We start from the raw sequence: 23,271 nt of genomic DNA, 5'->3' as shown, positions 1-23,271 counted from the left end.
TTTTAGCTTCCACTCTAATGTTTCCTATGTTTTTCCTCTTTTTAGATGAGAGTAAAATGAGAATATTAGCTGCATTCATCTATCCATTCAATAAAATTCTCGCTCCCTATAAAGCATCCATATGTGAATGAAAGCTTTAAAAATATATAATGCTTCTATTTTCATCTGCCTCCATAAATAAGCACTATAAATTATACCCAGCCACCACTTAATATTACAGAGCATCTGTTCTTGGCATTTAAATGTCTAAAGGGGCTAAGGTTGTTTAGCCAAGAAAGGAAAAAGCTGCAAGTAGTATTTGTGACAGTCTATTATTCAAAGGGCAGTAAACAACTATTTATCATACCTTCTTAGGAATGAACAAGAGGAAAGAATCTTGCAAGTATAAAACTTCTTGAATGTGAAATTGCCAGTGGAACAGTGAATTACATCTCTGAATTTATATCTGTAATTCCATTTGTATATAAAATGCCTGTGTACATATACATTTATAAAATGAGGCTATTCCAATTTTTATGACAGATGCTAAAAAGAACTGAAATCAGAAAAATATCTGAGGACCACATTATTTTATAAATATATTTTAAAAAGTTATTAACAAGTTGTTTTTGCTCCATCAGGATGTATTGATTAAATAGCATGTTATCAAACCCAAGAACTATTTTTCTTTTTAGTGACTGTTTAATAATTTTACAATACTGTAAATAATAGGGTTTTGTGAATACAACTTTCTGACATCAGATTTCCACCAGAGTGTCCATTTCCTTGCACTATTGCATCAGGGTTCCCCTTCATTCCTGACTTAACCTTAACAACTGCCTCCACCTATCCCCTATTACTCATCTCACTGTTAAGGTAAACTCTGTTCTATAGAGCAGTTATTAGATTCTGTTACATTGGGCCCCTTGTTTTTTTCCCTCTACTAAGCTTATTTAGAATCATATATGAGGGATATAATTCTGTACCTGTCCCTTTTCTTCTAGCTGATTTCACTCAGCATTATCCTGTCCAGTTCTACACACATAGTGGCAAATTGCATGGTTTCATATTTTCTTAAAGCTCAGTAGTATCCCATTGTGTTTATATACCACAGTTAAACCCAAGAACTTTGAAGGATTACAAAAAAATCTAAATTGTATTCCAAGAACTGAAGGAGTTTTTTTTCTCTTTGGGAGACAAAATAAATGAATAAACTGGTGGACAATACAAAGTTATTCATAATTTCATTCATGTTGGCTATGTAGCACCAATTTGGGAAGATGCCGTCCTTGACAACATCAACAAGGAATATGATCGACTGGTTCAATACCTCCATGACTGTGTGAGGAATGCCAAGAGTGATAAAGCCACAAAAAGATGCCCGTCTTTGGAAAATCTGAAGTTCATTTGCCAACGTGGTTTGGTGCGAGCCTCAGGCAATCACAAGCTAATGTCTGAGCTCACAAAGCTGCACAGAGAAGTTATAAAGGAAGACCTCAAAGAGAGAAGAGCAGCAGTGTTGACATATGCAGCAGAAGCTGGGAAAATTATTCACAATGCCCGCCTGTCCTTTGCCAACTATAAGACCAAGATGACTGCCCTCCAACGTCCTGATGGATCTATCACATTTTCCAGAAGGGCAATGGAGAAGGTTATCCACGACTTCTACTCAGATCTCTTCAAAAGCCATGTCCACCTGCCCACATACTAAATTCCACAGGATTGATATATCATTCCCATTGTTCTCCCTCCCGAAATCTGACATGCCATTTCACTGGTAAAGAAGTGTACAGCACCAGGCCCAGACAAGGTCAGACCCAAACACCTGAAGAATCTGCCGCCAGTACTTCTCAATACACTGTCTCAGCTCTTCACATGCTACCTTTCTGAATGCAAGGTTCCATCCCAGTGGAAAACCAGCAGGACCGTTCTGTTGTACAAGAAGGAAGATATCCACGACATTGGCAACTATCGCCTGATCTGCCTGTTGTCTGTTGTATACAAGCTGTTCACTTGAGTCATCCTGAATAGGATTGGCAGAACACTAGATGAAGGACAACCTTGCAAGCAAGCTGGATTCCAAAAAGGATTCAGCAAGATTGACCATATCCACACAGTGACCAAGTTCATTGAGGTTTCACAAGAGCTCAAGATGCCACTCTGTCTAACATTTATCAATTTAAAGACCTTTGATTCTGTTGAGACTGAAGAGGTCATCGATTCCTTAGCCAAACAGGGCATTCAAACTCAGTACATAAGGATTCTCTGCAAGCTTTATTATAGATTAACCACCAGGATCTCACCATTTTACAAAGAAGTAATTATCAACATAAAGAGAGAGGTTTGACAGACCAATACCATTTCACTGAAACTCTTCAGTGCCACCCTCGATAATGTCATACGACAACTGGAATGGAAAGGAATAGGAGTGAAGATAGACGGTTGAGAACTACACCACCTCTGCTTCACTGCTGACATCTTTCTAATAACAGCAAACATTAGCAAAGCAGCATGAATGCTGGCTGACTTCAACCGTGAGTGTGGAAAGGTCGGACTACAGCTGAATCTCACAAAGACAATGTTCATGAGAAACCATCCTGTTCCTGACATTCCATTCACTCTCAATGGAATGACCATATATGAATGCAACAGTTATGTGTACCTAGGTTGAGAACTTAACATGACAAAGACTTGGCACCAGAACTGCACAGGAGGAAGAGTGGTGTGGAATGCCTTCAAGAGCATTGAAGAAGTTTTTAAGAGGACGAAGAACCTCTGGCTCCAGGCACATCTTTTTGACTCCACTATTCTTCCTGCACTAACATACACCTCAGAGACCTGGGCCCTATGAAAACAGAATGAGAACTCTATTCGGGTCTCCCAAAGAAGAACCAAAAGAGCTATGCTTGGAGTATCACGCTTCACTCAAGTGAGAGAAGGAATCCAGAGTTCCAATTTCCTTCGATGATTGAAGATCAGGGACGCTATCTTATTTTCCAAGGTGGCCAAAAATCAGATGGGCCAATTACATAATGCAATTTGGAGATGACCACTGGGCTAGAGCCATTACCGACTGGATTCCATGGAATGTCAAAAGAACACCTGGCCACCCACCTATGTCAGACTTCTTTGTTGATACCCTGAATGAAAGTTTTGATGCTCATTCTGTTCCTAGAGTGAGCAGACACTATTGGGCTACAGTAACACGTGACAGACAAATGGAGAAGTTACTGGTGCTCTCTCAAGCAAATCGTTGATTTATGGGACAAGTGATACAAGTGATATGTAGCTAATGTGACGGTATTTTGGGTATTCTAAAAATGACAGACCTAAATTAGTTTGCAAGACTGAGATTAACCTCGAGGCAGAGAAACTGGAATTGATACTTGAAAATTTATACTTTACAGATGAATGTGGAAGGTGGGGGGAAGTAATTTTTCAACAGGAACACTGTGGGAAAGGCAGTAAAGTGGAAATTAGTAAGGTGTGTTTATAGTATTTATGAAAGCATAGAACTAATCAAAAAAGGAGCATACTACAGGATAGTGGAGAGTAAGTTTCAGTAAGTAGAGAGATAACCCATCCAGTCTTTCTTTTCTGGTGGCCAGGAAATGGCCACACATACTTTTTATATTTGCCATATGCCTTCTAGTCATTTGTAGTGTCAGTGAAGATCCTAGTTTACAAACTTTATTACTTTATTCCCAAGAAATGCAACAAATCCAACCATCCTGTATGGGATGGCAGTAGAATAAGAATCAACTCATTTTTCTGAAAAGATTATGCTTTGAATTTCCTTCTTCTTGTTGGCCAGGTATTCACTCATAGTTCCACAAATGAGCTATTAAGATTAGTCTCTCCCCTGTGCTCTGGGAACAGAGACATACAAGATGCTGTATTTTACTCTCAGAAACATGAAGAGAGGGCCAACCAAGCCAAACACTTAAGTGATGCAGTTTGATGCATGTTCTGTGTTGCATGCCCTTGCTCAACTCTCTGAGGGAGGCCTTCTTAACCAAACACTAAAGGAAGCCTGTGGATGAAGGTGGGAGGCTGCTCCAGTGAGAAATCACAAGGCATGCAACCTAGAGTAAGTAAACACCACCCAAGTGGTAGACCATGAAGAGTTTGATGTTTTCTAAAGTTTGATAGAGAAGCATTAAATGACAGGAAAACCCTGTCACCTGGCTCCTTTTCTTATGTCCTTCATAGTTTCATTCATTTATTGGACACACACTTCATGAGCCCTCTTAGTGTGTCAGTAATTGTGTGGAAAAAAAGGGCACAGAAATGCACCAAAACAATTTTCAGTGAGAAGGAATACACTAGCAAACTTTCAGTATGGAAAGTTCTGGTGGACGTAGAAGAGCAAGTTATCCATCCCAAATTTATACTGTAATTTTTTCTCTACTGTTGTTCTCCTTTACTTCTTTTCCAGACCGATTTTGCTTTTTTATTTTAGTTTTTTGCCCATTGTATGAAGTCTATTAAATTCTGCTGCTCTGCTCATTACTTCATTATTTTATCTAAACAACTGAAATGAAATTTTTTTCATTAGTCTTCAGAAATATGTTATTTCCAACTAAATTACATTAACACAGAAACTGAGGTTCAATTTATACCTAAATTTGCTGAGAAATATACCAGGATATTTAGTCTAATTTTTTCCTCAACCTTTTACAGTTTTGAATATCATGAAAAGCATGAATTGGAACTAAATTTCAGAAAGTTATATAGCTATTATTTCCCTTCCATATAAAATCTTTCATCAAAGACAAATAAACCTAGTAATAAAATAAATAAATAAATAAATATTGAAATGTGTGCTCTTTAATAGAAAATTTTCAAGAGCACAGAGGGTTTATCTTTATCATTTAATTCAGCATTCCTTAAAGGAGATGAGAATTTATCAACAAACAGGATGTTGTTCTCAGTTCTGGAAAGTGAAGAGCTGACCAAAATAAATAAAATGAAAATAGCATCATTGAGAAAAGGTAAATATGATGCTGGAGCAAACCGTAGTGAGAAGGAGTGAAATAGAGAAGAATGAAGAACAGAAATGTTGCAAAATCAATGCTTGAGATTGAATGTAGCAAGAAGGAAATTAAACACAGAGATAGGATACAAGAAGGAGATTAAGCACTGTTTTCCCTCCCCTTCTCTGAGAGATTATTTCTTAAGAAAAATCACTGTCAACTCCCTGCAGGTCATAGAGCACTAATAATGACCTTTAACCTCGGACCCTATGGTTTATTTCCTCCGAGAAGTATCACTTTTCCTCTTTTCTTTGGGAAAAATGAGAACACGGCAAGAGAGATTTTCCCATCCATCAGGCAATTAAATATGTCTCTGGGTCTCAATATTCCATCAGCACTCTTTTCCCCCCACAACACAAAACTGGCTTACAGAACAATACAGAGTTAGTAGGCGCCTTCTATTGGAGAGAGAAGGAGAAGAAACAAAATAAACACTCAACTTACAAATCTTTCCTACTGAATCAGAAGGCAAGCAGCTCCTAATGTAATTAATTAGTTGCTGAGAGTCAGCAAAACTAGTTTAAAATTGGCCAGAGCTGCTGATCTGCACTCCTACCCTATCCTTTGCCAAAAAAAAAAAATTCTCTGGATATAAGGAAAGAAGAATTCTTTTATTTGCATTGCCTCTTTTACTTGGCAAGTTGAGGTGTCCATTTGTAAATGGGGCATTTCTACATAGAGCCATCAAAAAGGCATTTCCAGAAGAATAGTGACAATTAAACCAAGAACACACACCCTCTGATGCCATTTGAAGCTGCAAGGAGACTGATTGGAGTCAGAGAGGGGAACTGGGGCAAACTCTTCTTTTGTGAAGCCAAGAAAGCTGGTAGCCAGTGTTGGCTCTGGCTTACTAGGGCAAAGGATACTGAGTCATCTCCCTTCAGAGGACTGATTTGTTGAGAGGGCACAAAAAGTTCCCAGGGATTTCATGCTGCTTTGAAGCAACCTGCATTTCAAATGGATGGGAAAAGGGGTGGGGGGGTAGGTTTTGTTGTTAAGTCTCTCAAAGACTTGCCAAAATTTTGCCTGTTTCTTTGTGAGCCTGCTAACCACCCCAGCTGGGGCTCCCTATTACTCCCCAAACAGGAAAAGGATGAATATACCCCATCCTTTTCGACTTGCAAATGTTCTCTGGGGAGGGTAAACATGGCCATGTTTGCTCTCCCAGGGGAACAAGTCAGGCATGAAGTCCCTTTTGTTCGAGCTAAATACAACCTCTCTCCTCTTTCCCAAGTCCCAGAGGGGCTGACTACTGAATCTGGAAATGTGAATATGCATTTTACCTAGGAAGGGATGGACTCTCTGAAGTTACCCAAGAATTGAAGTGTCTGTAAATCCTGGGAGACAGAGAGGTGCAAGTTACTTCTGGAAACAACTTGTATCAGTAGGTGCAGCATGTCATATAGAAGTCTCCTCAACCTTCAGGCAGGCACAGGGCAGACCCAGCAGACTCAAGTCTTAATTAGTTTATGAAATGGTTTTGGGTTGAAGGAGTGAGACATGTCAAAGACAGTGTGAGGATATAGAATTATAGCCATGATTACTCTATTAGTGAACATACCCTAATGAACATATGATAAAAAAGAGACCAGTATAGAGGACTTTATAATTTTTTTCTTCATGGGCTCAGTGAGTGAGGGATCCTGCATTTATACTGTCATATACAATAGGAAGTATCCTTGTTGTTGGGTGGTTTGATTACAAAAAATTGAAAGCCTTTATCCTTATTTTTAATATATGTATAGGATGACAAAAGACAAAAGATCATATGATTACACTAAAGGAGCAAGGGCTGACTGATGTGAGATAAAAGAATTCTGGGACTCTAAAAAGGGAGAAATCATATTTTATCAAGTGAAATCAGGGACAACTTTATGGTGGAGGCAATGCATGATAAATAAGTACAAAGGAGAATTCTAATTTAGGAGCCTTGATGCATGAGAAGTATTTTAACTTATGAAAAGGAGAAAAATGAAGGAATTCTACTAATGGGGAAGAGGCTAATAAAAGTGCCCAGGAATTGTTAGCAGAAGAGTTGTTTTGTTAGTAGAAGTATTGACGCATCCCATTTTTATGAGAAAATAGTAAGAAATAAGGATAAATTAGGACCATATTAATAAATATCTTAAATAGTAGGCTATGTATTTGGTTTTGAATTTAATACAGATCAGGGAATTTCTAAGCTTTTGTAAAGAAGTGATATAATTGAATCTATACTTTACAGAAACTAATCTAATAATGCTCTATTTTGCTAGGAGCGAAGAGATTAAAACACAGGAGATTATTTCTGTCACCTGGTCAAAATATAACAAATCATTTTATATTAGGAATGTGATGGTGGGAATAGTAAAAGAAGTGCAAAATTGGAGAGATTTAGTAAAAGTAGACTCTATAGGCCTGACAACTCATTAACGTGTCTGGCAAGGGAGAGCAAAGAGTTCGATATGATGCCAGGGTTTGGGGCCCAAGGGATTGAAATAATAGTGTTGCCATGGAGAAAAAAAGAAAGTCTGGAGATATGGAGGAAATGAAGTTCAGTTTGGGGTTTATTGAAGTGAAGATACTGGCTAGAAACTGAGTTATAAATGCTCAGCAGGCAGCTAAATTACAGGAAATAGGCCAGGGCTAAGACATAGAACTGGGAGTCATTGCTTTAACAAATTGTTGCCATGTACCAGGCACTGTGTGAGATACTGGGGTTACACAGATAAACAAGGTCAGTGGCTTCTGATATGTAGGCGAGATTGTTACACAGTTAGGAATACAGATAGCCCGTTGCTCTGAGGAATGAAGGGGAACATAGAGGAGCAAAGGGGAACATGAAGAGCTTCACACCACACTGAGAGAGAACAGGAAGACAGGAAGCAGGAGAGATAAGGTCAGCCATTCTGAGCCTGGAAGGTCACATGAAGAAGCATAGACTCTCTTCTACAAGGTCTGAACTAGTAACAGGTTTGAAGCTAATGAAGGATCATATTTTAATTTTATGACAAGTCACTCTGGCAGTAACACAGGAATAGAAGAGAAAGGGCAGTGAGTCAGGAGATCTGGTCTTGAATTTTATCCATATGGATGACTTCAAAAATAGAAAGAATCAGTTATTACTTGGATGGAAATGGAAATGGGAGAGAAGTGTCAAGAAATTTTCTTATGTTTTCTGGCCTACCTGGTCATTCGTGTTGCCATTTGCAGATGATCACAGAAGTTGCTGCAGAGTGTGTGTGTGTGTGTGTGTGTGTGTGTGTGTGTACACATGTGCGTGTATGCTCACATACAGGCCTCATGCAGGAGCTCACATGCAGGAGTATGTGTGTATACATGTTGTAAGAGTACTTTAGAAGACACAGATGAGTGCCACTCAAAGAGGCTGAATTAGGAGTCTTCATTACAGAAGAAGCTGCCAAACGCAAGTATTCTTGCATTCCAAAGAACTCATGGCCTCAAATACAGTCAGGGATGAGTTTGTCAAACTGAACTTCATTTCCTCCATATCTCCAGGCAAAAGTTATGTTCTAGTCAGATAATGTATATAATGGGTAAGGGTTTACAGGAACTATGATCAGCAAAGCAAGTTACAGAAACAAAAATAAGCTAACTAATGGTTAAACTGGTTTATAGTCATAGAGAACAGTAGTTTTGTGGTTATAGGGGACAATCACAATGGGGGTGGGGGTGGGGGTGGTGATTCTTGACTCCAGTAGCTGAATAGTTTGTTTCTAGACTGTACATGTTAGTGAGTTACAGCTTATTCTTACAAACAATGGAAAAGAGTTTCCTTCCTGCTGACAGGATAGAAGGAGAACAAAGATGGAGTCCTTTATGTCAAGAATCCTGAGCTCAAATGTACAGATACTCATGGTTTAATTTGATTTGATGGGTAGGAACAGGTCCAGTAATCTGATATTAAATTTGAGATTATGTTGTAAGGGAAATGTCTAGTAGGCAGTTAAATTTTTTTATATGTATGAGGGGTCAAGTCAAGGAATATAAATTTAGAAGTCATTATCATAAAAATGAAAATTGGAATCTCAAAAAGAATAAGTTTACTATATAATATTCTAGGAGGCAAAAACCCCAGGCTAGTGTCTAAGTTACATTCTTAACTAATATTAATATTTAAGGGGAAGGCAGAGGAAGGAAAGACAACAGTGAGGGTTGGGAAACTTGTCAGAGAAAGTAGGAAACCCTGAGGAGGACTGTGACTTATTATATGGGTAAATCAAGAATGATGTGCTGTCTACCCTACTGAAAACTAAACAGCACCAAGAATCCAAAGAAGTCTTTATGAACTAACACAGAAGTAGATCACTGGTATCTAAGACAAGTAGTCTTAGTGGAAAATGAGGAGAAAGGTGAAAATGTAGTGAAACCTGAAAGGTTAGTGTACTTACCAAGGTAATGCAATGGGTTTTACTGTATTACAGTATGTCAGAGATTGTCTCATACTTCTCAATGTATTCTTCCCACTCCTCTGACTCAGGTTCCAGGGCCCTCATCACAAAAAATCCTCCTCTATTTCTTCCTTGGTTCTCCTTTCCCTTTCCCTCTCATTCCACTCTGGTGTTCACTGGTTTGAGAATTAGTTTTGGGGATGGAGACTTATAGTACAGTGGGCAAAATGCACTTTCCTTTCATGTTACTGACGAGGGTTCCATATTCAATACTCACATGGTCTCCAAAGCATGGCCACGAGTGACCCCTGAACACTGTCAAATGAGTCCAAAAAAGAGCAAATCTGTTGTTTTTTAATACTTCATTTGTTTGAGTTATGAATGAAGAGATTTTGATAAAAAGAAAAGCAAAAAAGTCCTGAGGAATAGATAGGAGGAAGCATATAACAGAACTTAAAATCTGCAATATAATACAGCTGGAAGGCTTTTAGCCACTAGTTACTATAATACTGCTGGAAAGATTCTTCGAGAATGCAGATTGTCTTTTTAAGAGTTAAGTTCCCTGGACTCTGAATCATTCCCTTTTTCTTATAAATAACAATAATTTTGATAAAAAAGTACTCTAGTGTGTCTGTCTGTTCAAGCTGCTATAATTAGCCTGCATAGCTGATAAACAACAGAAAAATTATTTTTTACAGTTTGAAGAACTATAAATAAAATGTCTGAAAGTGCCAGGATTATCAAGTTCTAGTTAGGGCTACGTTCCAGTCTGCAGGATGTTGCCTTGTCTTTGCATCCCCACTTGGTAGAGAACAGAAAAGGGAAACAACAAGTGCTCAGAGAGTAATTCTTAAATAAGCAATAATCACATTCACGATATGCTCTTCTTCCTGATCACTTTCCAAGAACCCCTCTATTCCTTCCTCTGATCCACCTTTGCATTTCCTTCTAGTATCATCATGGTGTTCACTGGCTTAAGAATAAATTTGGGGGATGGAGACACCTAGTGCAGCAAGTCAGGCTCTTGCTTTACACATGGTTGACCAGGGTTCAATCCGTCTTGGGTTCACTCAGTGTCACATTGCAGAAGAGGTTGGGGGATGAAACATAAACATGTATTATTCAATAATATTTTGTCATCATTATGGAATGGGAGTGTGCAGAGAGGAAAGGGGCTTTTAAGAGAAGTTGAGGGGGAGTAAGTAGGAAAAGAATAGTGCAGCTCAGAACTTTCTCTGCCTCAGTTGATATGATCATATGATTTCTATCTTTACTTTTACTGATATTATTTATTGTGTAATTGAATTGCATATAGAAAGCCATTCTTGCATCCCTAGGATGAATATCACATGATCATGGTATATGGTTTTTTCATGTACTGTTGGATTTGATTTGCTAATATTTTGTTGAGGACTTTTGCATCCATGTTTATCAAGGAGACTAATCTGATAGTGGTAGCAAAAATCACTTGACAACTCGGACCATAAGTAGGATTCAGGATCTGAGATACAGTAAGACAATGTCTAAACTGTATGCATGTAATGGCAGAGAAAACAGAAAGATGCCTATCTTAGAGGAAGGCTCACAGAGTAACTATAGAACTTTGGTGTGAGACTATGGTAGATTTAGAGGACGGGATGTTCCTTTAAAGGATTATAGAAGGATCTTTAACTGAGTCCAAGTAGTGAGGTAATGGAGAATTTTACCAGGAGAGTGGTTTATGTAGAGCAGATTCAGTTTATTGGAAGAGAATGCATTGGTCAGGCTGTCATGGTGGAGACTTCCAAAAAAGAGACCTGTCTAGCATTCTTAGAGGACACTTTCTATAGCAGATATCTGGGATACTTCAAGCGGAAAACCTCTACCTTCTATAAAAGATTAGTTTGCCGTGAGAGGGGGTAAACAGGTAACATATATCACTGTGGGGAGAAAGTAGCATTGTAGCACTATCCTCCTGCTGGTCATCGATTTGCTCGAGTGGGCACCAGTAATACCTCCATTGCAAGACTTGTTGTTACTGTTTTTGGCATATCAAACACACCACGGGGAGCTTGCCAGGCTCTGCCTTGTGGGCAGGATACTATTGGTAGCTTGCTGGGCTCTCCGAGAGGTACAAAGGAATCGAACCCTGGTAGGCTGCATGCAAGGAAAATGCCCTACCCACTGTGCTATCGCTCCAGCCCTGGAGAAAGTAAGCTATATAAAATATTCTAAGCCAATCATGTAACTGTTAAAACAAACACTGTCCTCCCGTTGTTCATCAATTTGCTCAAGCGGGCCCAGTAACGTCTCCATTGTGAGACTTCTTGTTACTGTGTTTCGCATACTGAATACTCTCGGTAGCTTGCCAGGCTAAAAAAATATGTAGAGTAATTTGGATCAACTATCAAATGTTCTAAGCTGATCATATAGAGATAATAAATATCTATATGAAATCAGTTGTCCCATGAAGGGATTTGTGTGGTCAATTTAAGTAATTTGGGTGGCAAAGACATAGAATATTTATCTTTTTGGTCCAAATTAGTAAGGCAGAGGGGCCTAAGTCAATTATTGGAACTGTGGGGTAGAATGGTAGAGCAGTAAGCCCTCTAGTGTCTCCTGGACACAAAATACTCTCTTAGCAAGGAGGCGCAAATGATTATCTTAGCAAGCAGGCCTTTGAAATGGGGACTTAAACTGGGCATCTTTTTAAGGGACTTCTGCTAAACTACTTTAGCCTTTTATTTTCTGTGTAAAAAGCACAGAGCTGTCCCTCCTTTAAATATAAATAAATATCTAATTAGTGTTAATGGTTTGTTTTTCTCCCAGGATTAGCTCCAGGAACAAGAAACAAGGTCTTTCAGTTTTCAGGAACTTTCATGTTTTGAATACTCAGTAAATTCTAAGAAAACAATTCAATATGTGGAAATAAAAAGCCAAAATAAATCTGCCTTTTCTCTGGAATGGTGGACCTTTAAGCACTCAGCAGGGAAGTTTTTTTTTTTTTTCACTAATATAGAAATTGAGAGTTGTTTGTTACAAAAGAGGGGGGAAATCCAATTAAAAGTAGTATTTGTGAGGGCTCAGTTTTGCATGAACCACACAGCAGAGTAGATCCATCAGCCCTAATGCCAAGGCGTGAATTCCTGATATCACAGATTATAAACCAGTTTCTAGTCTATTGGCTTTCTCATCATAGGCGGTACTTTAATGGTCTAATTCAGTAATAAATATTACTAAATAAACGAGTAATAAAACTTAAAGTTCTTTTACCTTAAATACTTATGCAGAAGATATCTAAAATGTGAGAATCTTTTTACCAAAAGTAAAAAAAAATATTACTTTTCTGTTCATTCATACTTTAAGTTTTAGTTCATGCAGAACAAAAAATTATCTTTTTGACGGAAGGATCTGTCATTTAAGCCAAAACTTAATTATTAGGTCCAGTAAGACCATTGCTAGTGACATCCATGTTATTCTTAAAGTAAAATGAATGAAGGTCTTTTAGAGCAGGTACTTCCAGGGCTCTCTCTATCTGCATTCCTTTTGCTCCCTTTGCTCCTTGCATGCATCCCTCCCTTACAGAGCTCCTGCTCCCAACAACCAGGCCTGTCTCTGTTTGAAAGTTACTCAAGCCTGCTGGATACCATTTTGCCTGCAGGCACTGAGTGGTTTTCTGCTTATGATAGCTAATGCTATGGAGTGTTCACCCTTCCTTGGCTGCGTCCTGCTTTATGTACTGTATCTGAATTATTGCATTAAGCTCTCGTAGTAAATGAAGAAATTAGTGACATTTCCCTTCATTTAATTGATATATTGTTATCACCACACATGAGTATTATGATATAGATATGAAGTTGTTCATTATAGTAACGTGCTTTTTAAAAAGCACTAAAAACTTTTCATCAACAAGGGACTGGTCAAATATGTTTTACATACTCAGAGAAGAATCTTATGCAATCCGATAAAAAATTAAGCAATTCTCTGTGCACATGAGTGGAATGATTTTTAAAATATATTGCTGGAGTGGAGCGATAGCACAGAGGATAGGGAGTTTGCCTTGCACACGGTCGATCTGGGTTCAAGTCTCAGCATCCCATATGGTCCCCTGAGCACCGCCAGGAGTAACTCCTGAGTGGACAGCCAGGAATAACCTCTGAGCATCGCCAGGTGTGGCCCAAAAAGGAAAAAAATAAGTAAATAAAAAATAAAATAAAATATATTTCTAATATTTTTGTTTATTTCAACCACACCCAGTCATGCTCAGGGGTTACTCCTGGCTGTGCACTCAGGAAGCACTACTGGTGTGCTTGGGGGACCATGTGGGACAATAGGGGATTGAACTAGGTTGACATACAGGGCAAGCTCCCTACCCACTGTACTATCATTTCAGCCCTATACTCCTATTTTAAAAACAAAATGTATGTGAACAGGCATTGATTATTCCTGCATGAGAATGAAAAAATTGTCTAGTAGAAATGTGACTACGGACAAAGGATTTGAGGAAGGAAGGGGATAATTTTGTTTTGTATTCTTGTGACTTGTTCCACTTTAACTTAAGTGTAGTAATTTGAAAATAAGTACAAGGTATAAGGTGTGCAGCTTCAAAAAATATATGAATTAATCAACCAAAATTGATTTTGATGTCAAATATTCCAAATGCATATACTGACTAGTCTCATTATACAGTCTCAAAAGAGTATTACTCTTCCTATTTTAAGTACAATGAACTGAGGTGGGGTTAAAAAAATGTCTCAAGTTTGTGACTAGTGAATAACAGTGTCTGTATTTGAACCCAAGACAATTTGGTTTCTAAATTCTTAGCTTTGATTCTATATTATTTTCTTTCCAATTCCAAAATGGAATACTGAAACTATTTCAGGAACATTATGGCCCTCCCATTGATCGTCGATTTGCTCGAGCGGGCCCAGTAACTTCTCCATTGGAGACTTTGTTGTTACTGTGTTTGGCATATCGAATACTCGCGGTAGCTTGCCGGGCTCTCCGAGAGGGGCGGAGGAATCAAACTCGGGTTGGCCATGTTGGCTGCTTGTAAGGCGAACGCCCTACCACTGTGCTATCGCTCCAGCCCAGTAAGTAAAGTAAAGGCCCTCCCGTTGATCATCGATTTGCTCGAGCAGGCCCAGTAACGTCTCCATTGGATACTTTGTTGTTACTGTGTTTGGCATATCGAATACATCACGGGGAGCTTGCCAGGCTCTGTTGTGCAGGCGAGATACTCTCGGTAGCTTGCCAGGCTCTCCAAGAGGGGTGGAGGAATCGAACTCGGGTCGGCCCTGTTGGCTGCATACAAGGCAAACGCCCTACCGCTGTGCTATCGCTCCAGCCCTATGGAACATTATAAAGATATAACAAATGAGCTCAATTTTATTTATTTATTTATTTATTTATTTATTGCTCTTTGGGTCACACCTGGTGGCGATTCACAGGGGTTACTCCTGGCTCTGCCCTCAGGAATTACTCCTGGTGGTGCTTGGGGGACCATGTGGGATGCTGGAAATCAAACCCAAGTCGGTTGCAAGCAAGGCAAATGCCCTACCTGCTGTGCTATCACTCCAGCCCTCAATTTTAAATTGTTATTCAATTATAATAAAACACGCCCAAGTCTAGCAAAATTATTTATAGGACTTGAGTGTGTTTCATGAGGGAGTCCCTGGTCCCATCCTTTGCATGGCCTAGTCCCTTATCACTTTGATAAGCCTGGAGCAGACATGAAGCACTCCCCATCGAAAAGAAAATAATATTTTTACTTCAAAGATTTAATATGAATAGAAAATCATTTATAGGCAAATATTTATCAGTAAATACTTGTAAAATAAAAATAAATTTACTTTTAATAAAAATACAACATGTTGAAAAAATTGACCAGAGAGTTAGGGAAATTTAAAGAATGATAACAATAAATACCTTTATTTATTTACTCAAAAGAAAGAGGAAATTTTATATTAAAAGAATAAATGTCTTGAAAACCTCAACTATTAATTTGAGAACTCCTTATGTATTTAAGTTATAAGGGCCAGAGTGGTAACAGTTTAAGTGAGTAAATGCATACTTTGTATTAAGAACACTTTTATCCCCACGTATGGTCCCCTGAGCACAGAGTAAAAAATAACCTTCAAAAATGTTAGATGGGAAAAAATGTAAAAGAGCAACAACAAAAAAGACAAGTGATAAAACCAGAAGCAAGGAAAGACCAAACAGAAATAGGCAATAGCTTTTAATAATTCATAAGAACCACTCACTAAATTTTCATAAAATTTTGAGTATCAGTTCACTTGATTACTTGACATCCCGTTACTCATCAATTTGCTCGAGCAGGTGCCAGTAATGTTTCCATTTGTCCCTATCATATGCTAGCATAGCCCAATGGTGTCTGCTCATTCTAGGAACACAAAGAGATTCAAACCAATCATTCAGGGTCTTGATGAAGAAGTCTGACCATCTCGTACGTGGGCAGCCATGCAATCTTTTGATGTCCCGTGGAATCTGGTCGGTAATGGCTCTAGTCCAGTGGTCAAATCCAAATCTCATTACATGTCCAGCCCATCTGATTTTAGATGCCTTGGCAAAAGAGACAGTGTCCCTGATTATTGATCATCGATAGAGGTAAGAACTCTGGATTCTTTTTCTCATTTGAGTGAAGCGGGTTCCTCCAAGCATAGCTCTCTCAATTCATCTTTGGTAGAACTGAATAGAATTCTCATCCTGTTTTTGTAGGGCCCAGGTCTCTGAGGCATATGCTAATAGAGGAAGAACAGTGGAATCAAAGAGATGTGCCCAGAGCCAGAGGTTCTTAGTCCTCTTAGCTATTTCTTTGATGCTCTTGAAGGTGTTCCAAACCACTCTCTTCCTCTTGTGCAACTCAGGTACCAGGTCATTTGTCATGTTGACTTCTCAACCTAGGTACAAAAATCTGCTGCATTCAGAGATGTTCATTTTGTTGAGAGCGAATGGAACGTCAGGAATGAGACTGTTTCTCATAAACATAGTCTTCATAAGATTCAGCTGTAGTCTGACCTTTCCACACTCATGTTCGAAGTTGGCCAGCATTTTTGCTGCTTGGCTAATGTTTGGTGTTATTAGAACAATGTCATCAGCAAAGCAGAGGTGGTATAGTTGCCAAGTGTCTATCTTCACTCCCATTCTTTCCCATTCCAATCGTTGCATGATGTCCTCGAAGGTGGCACTGAAGAGTTTTGGTGAAATTGTATCACCCTGCCAAACCGCTCTTTTGACATGAATGATCACTTCCTTGTAGAATGGTGGGATCCTGGTAGTGAATCCACAATACAGCTCACGGAGGATCCTGATGTATTGAGTTTGAATGATCTGTTTGGCTAGGGCTTCGATGACTGCTTCTGTCTCAAACAGAATCAAAGGCCTTCTTTAAATAAATGAATGGTAGACAGAGCAGAATCTTGAACTCCTGAGAAACCTCAATGAGCTTGGTTATCATGTGGTTGATCATGGTGAATCGTTTTTGGAACTGGTTTGCTCACATGGTTGCCCTTCATCTAGTGTTCTGCCAATCCTATTCAGGATGACTCTAGTGAACAGCTTGTAGAGGACAGAAAACAGGCAGATTGGAAGATAGTTGCCAATGTCATTGATGTCTCACTTCTTGTACAGTAATACAGTTCTACTGGTTTTCCATTGGGATGGACCCTTGTGTGAAAAGCCGAGGCAGTGTACTGATGAGGACCAATGGTAGATTCTTCAGGTCTTCGGGTCTGATCTTGTCTGGGTCAGGTGCTCTTTGCTTCTTTACCGATGAAATGGTGTGTAGGACTTTGGAAGGGAGAAAGTTGGGAACGACATATCCATCCTGCGGAATTTGGTATGTGGGGAGGTGGATGTGGCTATTAAAGAGATCCGAGTAGAACTCATGGATAATCTTCTCCATTGCCCTTCTGGAAGATGTGATAGATCTATCAGTACATCAGAGGGCAGTTATCTTAGTCTTGTAGTTGGCGAAGGACAGGTTGGAGTTGCAAATGCTTTTCCCGGCTTCTGCCACATCTGTGAGCACTGCTGCTCTTCTCTCTTATTTAAATTAGAAACAAAGATAAGGCCAGAGATGTAGCATAGGGTTAAGGCATGTGCTCTGTATGAGGCAAACTCGAGTTCATTCCCCAGCAAGCCAGGATTCTCCAGCAATTATGGGTATGGTCCAAATCATCCTTCTAATACAAACAAGCAACAACCTAAAAGTGCCAAATATATGTAATAATTCTGTACAGTGGTGCACTGTGTGAATTTTTTCTCAAATCTACGATTAATGACTACTAACTGGTAGTTTTAAACCAGCCTTGATGAAACTACTTGCAGAATTAGCAAATGCTACAACTGAAATTTTCTTTATTACATAAAAACTATCCTCCCATTGTTCATCGATTTGCTTGAGCAGGCCCAGTAACATCTCCATTTTGGGACTTGTTGTTACTGTGTTTGGCATATTGAATATGTCACAGGTAGCTTGCCAGGCTTTGCTGTGCAAGCAAGATACTTTCGGTAACTTGCCAGGCTCTCCAAGAGGGGCGGAGGAATCAAACCTGGCTCGGCCGGGCTGGCAGCGTGCAAGGCAAATGCCATACCGCTATGCTATCTATTATGAAAAATTCCGAATATATCACTGGACAGAACTCAATAGTCTTATGAGATTTAAAGATATAAAATTTAGAATTCATAGCCTTTGGAATACAAGAGTGTTGTGACTATTATAGTAAAAGATGACCATCAAAACAATTAGTAATAAAAACTTGACACTAAATTTTCCACCGTTAGTCCTAGACACTATTTTAACATGTTTTATAACATACTTATCAAAAGTACCCATCTAAGTTCCTTTTCAAAAGAAAAGAAAAAGAGGCAAAATATTTTCTGTTTAAAATGGTAATTGTGATTTTAGATTCATACTGTCTTTTTAGAAACCGGATATGGGGGTTTACAGATTAGAGTTTCAATACATAGATTCATTGTGTTATCCTTGTGTGCACATTAAAGAAAGAAGGAAATAGTTTGCTACTCATACATAACAAAGGCTATTTTTTCATATTTTCTGAAAAACAATGATAGACAAAGACACTAAATAATAGCATGATTTGAAACCCAGGAAACTGTAATAATGGAAACTAATCCAAATTAAATAAAGAATGAATGTGCAAAGACAGCACATTATAAAATGTGATAATATGTCACAATTGCAAAGCATGTGTGGGTAAACTATGCAATGATCTGTTGAGTAAAGATTTTGGCTTTTTAAAGTGCCTGAAAACTTACTAGAACAAAACCTGTGTGTTAGGTACATAAATTAAATGGCATTATTGACACACCTACAGTTTCAGCATTATTTTTAGTTAGAAGAAAACTAAGTTTTGTCAATAGAGAAATCTGGTTTCTGACCTATGGAATTCAATTGTGATTCCTTGCCAAAATGTTATTGTTTTAAGCAGGAAGTGTTGCATTTATTTTATGCATATTTTAACTAATTGTGATGTTTCATGCACAGAAAACTAGACTTTCAGTTAAGGTATTTGATTGTTCCCCAAGAATGATAATATACACTGAAAGACATAATTAGAGAATACTGGATTAAGCCAATAGTATCTAAGGATAACGCCCCAGTCTCACCATTATGTTTCTAGAAGTTGTTCCACTGACTAGGGATCACTGATCTCCTTATTAAAAGAATTCTAACTTCTTTATTTATAAGGCAACCTGAAGGGAACAGAGCTAAAGCTTCTTAATTGGAAAAAGCACGTGTTCATGATTTCTGGCCATGCCAGTTTAAACACAATTAAATTTGTACTATGTATGCAAGGTAAAGGTAAAGGCCCTCCCGTTGATCGTCGATTTGCTCGAGCGGGCCCAGTAACGTCTCCATTGGAGATTTTGTTGTTACTATGTTTGGCATATCGAATACTCTCGGTAGCTTGCCGGGCTCTCCGAGAGGGGCGGAGGAATCGAACTCGTGTTGGCCATGTTGGCTGCTTGTAAGGCGAACGCCCTACCGCTGTGCTATCGCTCCAGCAAAACCTAACCCAATCTGTGAGACAGTCTTAGTAGCCTCTCATATTTTGTGGCTGCATAGAACTCAAAAGAGAACTCATACATACATATGGGGCAGGAGGGCATGGAGAGATACAGGGGTTTAGGTATTTGCTGTGCATCACAATACAACCAGTAGTGATCCCTGATCATAGAATAAGGAGTAAGCCCTGAATATTGTCAGTGTGATCCAAATGACTATTGCCACCCCTACCCTTATTATAACATATTTTGGAGGATTGATTTGAGCCACATCTGCTGTTGCTCAGGGTCTACTCCTGACTCTTGTTCACAAGAGTCACTCCTGGCAGTGACAGGGATCAAAACAGGCTTGATTGCATTGAAGACAAATATTTTAACATCTGTGCTAATTCTCAACTCCCTAGCCTGTTCTTCTCAAAATGTTTTAATTGTTTAAATTACTTCATTGAATGAATCATCATCTCCAGAGAAATTCATGAGAAATTAAACAAAGCTTTAAATGAATATTTTAAAAACAAACAAAAAATGGTAGCAGAAAATGAATTTAGAATTCACTTCAGAAATCTAGAGAAAGAACTAGGTATATAGCTCAAAGGACTCAAGCACATGTCTGATAAGTAGAGGCTTCAATATAAATCCCCAATATCACATGGTTCCTTGAGCATAGCAGGGGTGACCCTGGTGACACCCAGCAAACTTGGACCTTAGCAACATTGAACCATCCAGTCTGCAGAACCAGGCTAAGTATTGTTTGGAGTTGTCCACAGGTCCCCTCAACAACACTTGGGAAAATCCAAGAAATACCTGGAGAAAAGATCTTATGAACCATGGTGCAACGTTAAGGCAGTTTGATGGTTAGTATGGTACATACCCCTAAAACAAATAAGCATGCATACCCTTGTTATTCCCCAGTGAATTTTAGATAATTTGGAGGAAAACAAATATGGGGTAAAACACAAAATAGATAACAAAAGTGACAAGTAGGAAAACAAAAATTAATGGCGAAAAAGGTTGGAGAGACAGCATCAGAGAAGTATAAAAGACAATGATAAACTGGAAAAGTATTTGGAACTCATGACACTATGAATTTATTAGTAATCAGCAAAGTCCAAATTAAAACTGAAGATTGATTTATCAGTTCACATCTCTCAAGCTTACAAAATTTTAAAGTTTCATAAAATTTTTGTGAAAGTGTAAGATAATATGAAAATTTATATACAATAGCAAATTATAAAAGTATTTTGTTGATTTAGTAAAGACAAAAATACATTTCTAGAAACTCAGCTCAACTCATACTTCTACACATAGTCAGTTCCATAGCTTTTTTATGTGCATCTGATAGAGGGTGCATGCACAAAAGTAATCTTTGCATGTACAAGGTAGAGTGCTTGCCTTATACCAGAAACAACATATGGTCTCTCAAGCCCTGCCAGGATTGATTCCTTAGCACAGAGCTAGGAGTAAATCTTTCACAAAGCTGGGTATGGCCCAACCTCTTATCCCCTAAAAAAATAATTTTTGCCTGATTGAAAGTACAGTGTTTTGGAAATAAAATGTCTATCTACTTAGAATGGACACAAATAAGTATTTTATACATTTACGGTAAATCTAACTATACATTTACAGTAAATCTAACTTACTAGGAATATTAATATAAATGCATATCAATAAAAGTAAACCTGAAAAACAATTTCAAGGAAAGACAAATATAAAATTTTTTTATAAAGTGATATAATTATGAAAACATGCAGTTAATGAATTATATGTTTAATATGAATCACTATTAAAAAATCTAAAATCACGAGAAGAAAGAATATAAGACTTCACAATGGTTCTTACCTGTGGTGATGCAAATAAGAAAGTGAATTTGTAGAAGAATATGCAGGATCTTATATTAAACATGTAATATTTTTCTAAAAAGTCAATATGGCAAAATGGTAGATATAATTCAATCTGGTAATAAATACCCAGACATTTATTCTATTTATTTCTTGTGTATTTTTGAGGGTTTTTTATTTTTTTCGGACCAAGCCTGGCTGTGCTCATGACTTACTCCTAACTTTGTACTTAGGATCACTCCTACCAGGGCTTGGGGAAACTATGTGAAATATCAGGAATCAAAGTCAGGTGCGCCTCATACAAGACAAGGACCCTATCTGCTGTACTACTGCTCCAGCCACTAAGATGCCTTAAAGCATCATCTAAAGTATTTTTAATTAGAAATCTCACGTTTCTGAAGAAAATTTGAAAGAATTGTTACCTGGATTTCTCAAAACTTTGAATATTTATTAAATTCTTTTTTTTGACAAATGAATTTATATTAGCAGATTTTACTTTTTTCTTTTTTTTTGTAATGATACAAAATAACATTTTCATTGTGTGTGTGTGTTTTTTTAGGTCACACCTGCTGTTCTCAGGACTTATTCCTGGCTTTGTGTCCAGATATCACTCGTGGTGAGCTGGGAGGATCATGTGGGGTGCCAGGAATCAAACCTAGGTTGGCTAAGTGCAGGCAAGCGTGCTACTCACTGTACTATCACTCTGGCTCCCAAAGTATTTTCAAAACATCAAAAAGCGAATGTACTTAACCATTCTCAGCTCACGACAGAGCAAACGGGTGAGTGGAATGATCATTTATACACTTGCTAGCACATGTTTAGTGAACCAGCAACAAAGAAAGTTGAAGGAAGGCAGAACTTTTATCTTTAAGAACTAGAACCGAGGGGCTCCGTAATCATCTGGCGTCCGCTCATTGTTATACCTATGATTAGAAATGTACATGACAGGGTCTCAAGGGATCTTTCAAATTCTCCTTTTAAAGTCTCAGTCAACAGTGGCCACAATGTAACATTTGTGCTGAGTTACTCTTTGTACTAAGCAGTCACCTGCTGAGGTTCCTTTGTGTGTGTATGGTAATTCTTCAAATCTTGGATCCTTGGCAATCCTAAGAGCGTTTCGATTCTTCTGCCCCAATTTTTCAATCTCAGCCATGACAGTCAGTTATACAAGGGATACATTTGGCATACGGACAGCCCATAATTGATTGTACTAAGTCCAGTTTGGCTTTAATGGAGAAGTTGATAAAGTTGGTATCAACCAGAACATGGTATGGTGGGCCCAGCTGTGTGTTATATTGGAAAAATAAGCAGGAAGAGTGCTGAGCGACTTCTCTTTCTTTAAGTGCACTGGGATCTTTCTTTACTTTCTTTTTAGGTTTTTATCTGTCCCTTTCTTTCAGCCTCTGTTCTCGAAGACTGAGCATTCGCTTCATGGTCGCATACTTCCTGGTCTTCTTCTGTTTCTCCATGTCCACGCCGGGCTCGGGCTTCTTCTCTTTATTCTTAAAAAAATTGTAAGCAGGTTGTCTTTCCTCCCAAAGAAATAAAGTTACCTATTTTACTTATGAAGAGCAAGAACACACTTGAACACACACATACATACAGCCTCATGATAACATAAATAAAACAGTTATACACATACTTGTCGGCTGGAGAGATAGCATAGTGGGTAGGGCATTTGCTTTGCACCTGGCCAACCGTGCTATCCCGGGTTCGATTCCTCCACCCCTCTCGGAGATCCGAGCAAGCTACCGAGAGTATCTTGCCCACACAACAAAGTCTGGAAAGCTACCCGTGATACATTCAATATGCCAAACACAGTAACAAAAAATCTCACAATGGAGATATTACTGGGTCCGCTCGAGAAAATCGATGAACAACAGGGGGACAGTGACAGTGACACATACTTGCATGTATACACACATACAACACTCATATACTTATTTCTCATATGCATTTATATAATTCTAATTTCCCTATAATATTGTGACATTATCA

General features: G+C 38.4%; 1 pseudogene; it reads right to left on the bottom strand.

Annotated features, from left to right (window-relative positions):
- Positions 1-21,951: 21,951 nt before the first annotated feature.
- On the bottom strand, positions 21,952-22,742 carry LOC130043100 (rRNA-processing protein FCF1 homolog; annotated as a pseudogene).
- Positions 22,743-23,271: the final 529 nt, after the last annotated feature.

Source organism: Sorex fumeus, unplaced genomic scaffold (genome assembly GCF_029834395.1).
Source record: "Sorex fumeus unplaced genomic scaffold, SorFum_2.1 ptg000111l, whole genome shotgun sequence".
Lineage (NCBI taxonomy): Eukaryota > Metazoa > Chordata > Mammalia > Eulipotyphla > Soricidae > Sorex > Sorex fumeus.
The sequence above is the reverse complement of the archived record's forward strand: the minus strand, read 5'-3'. Positions and strand labels throughout refer to the sequence as shown.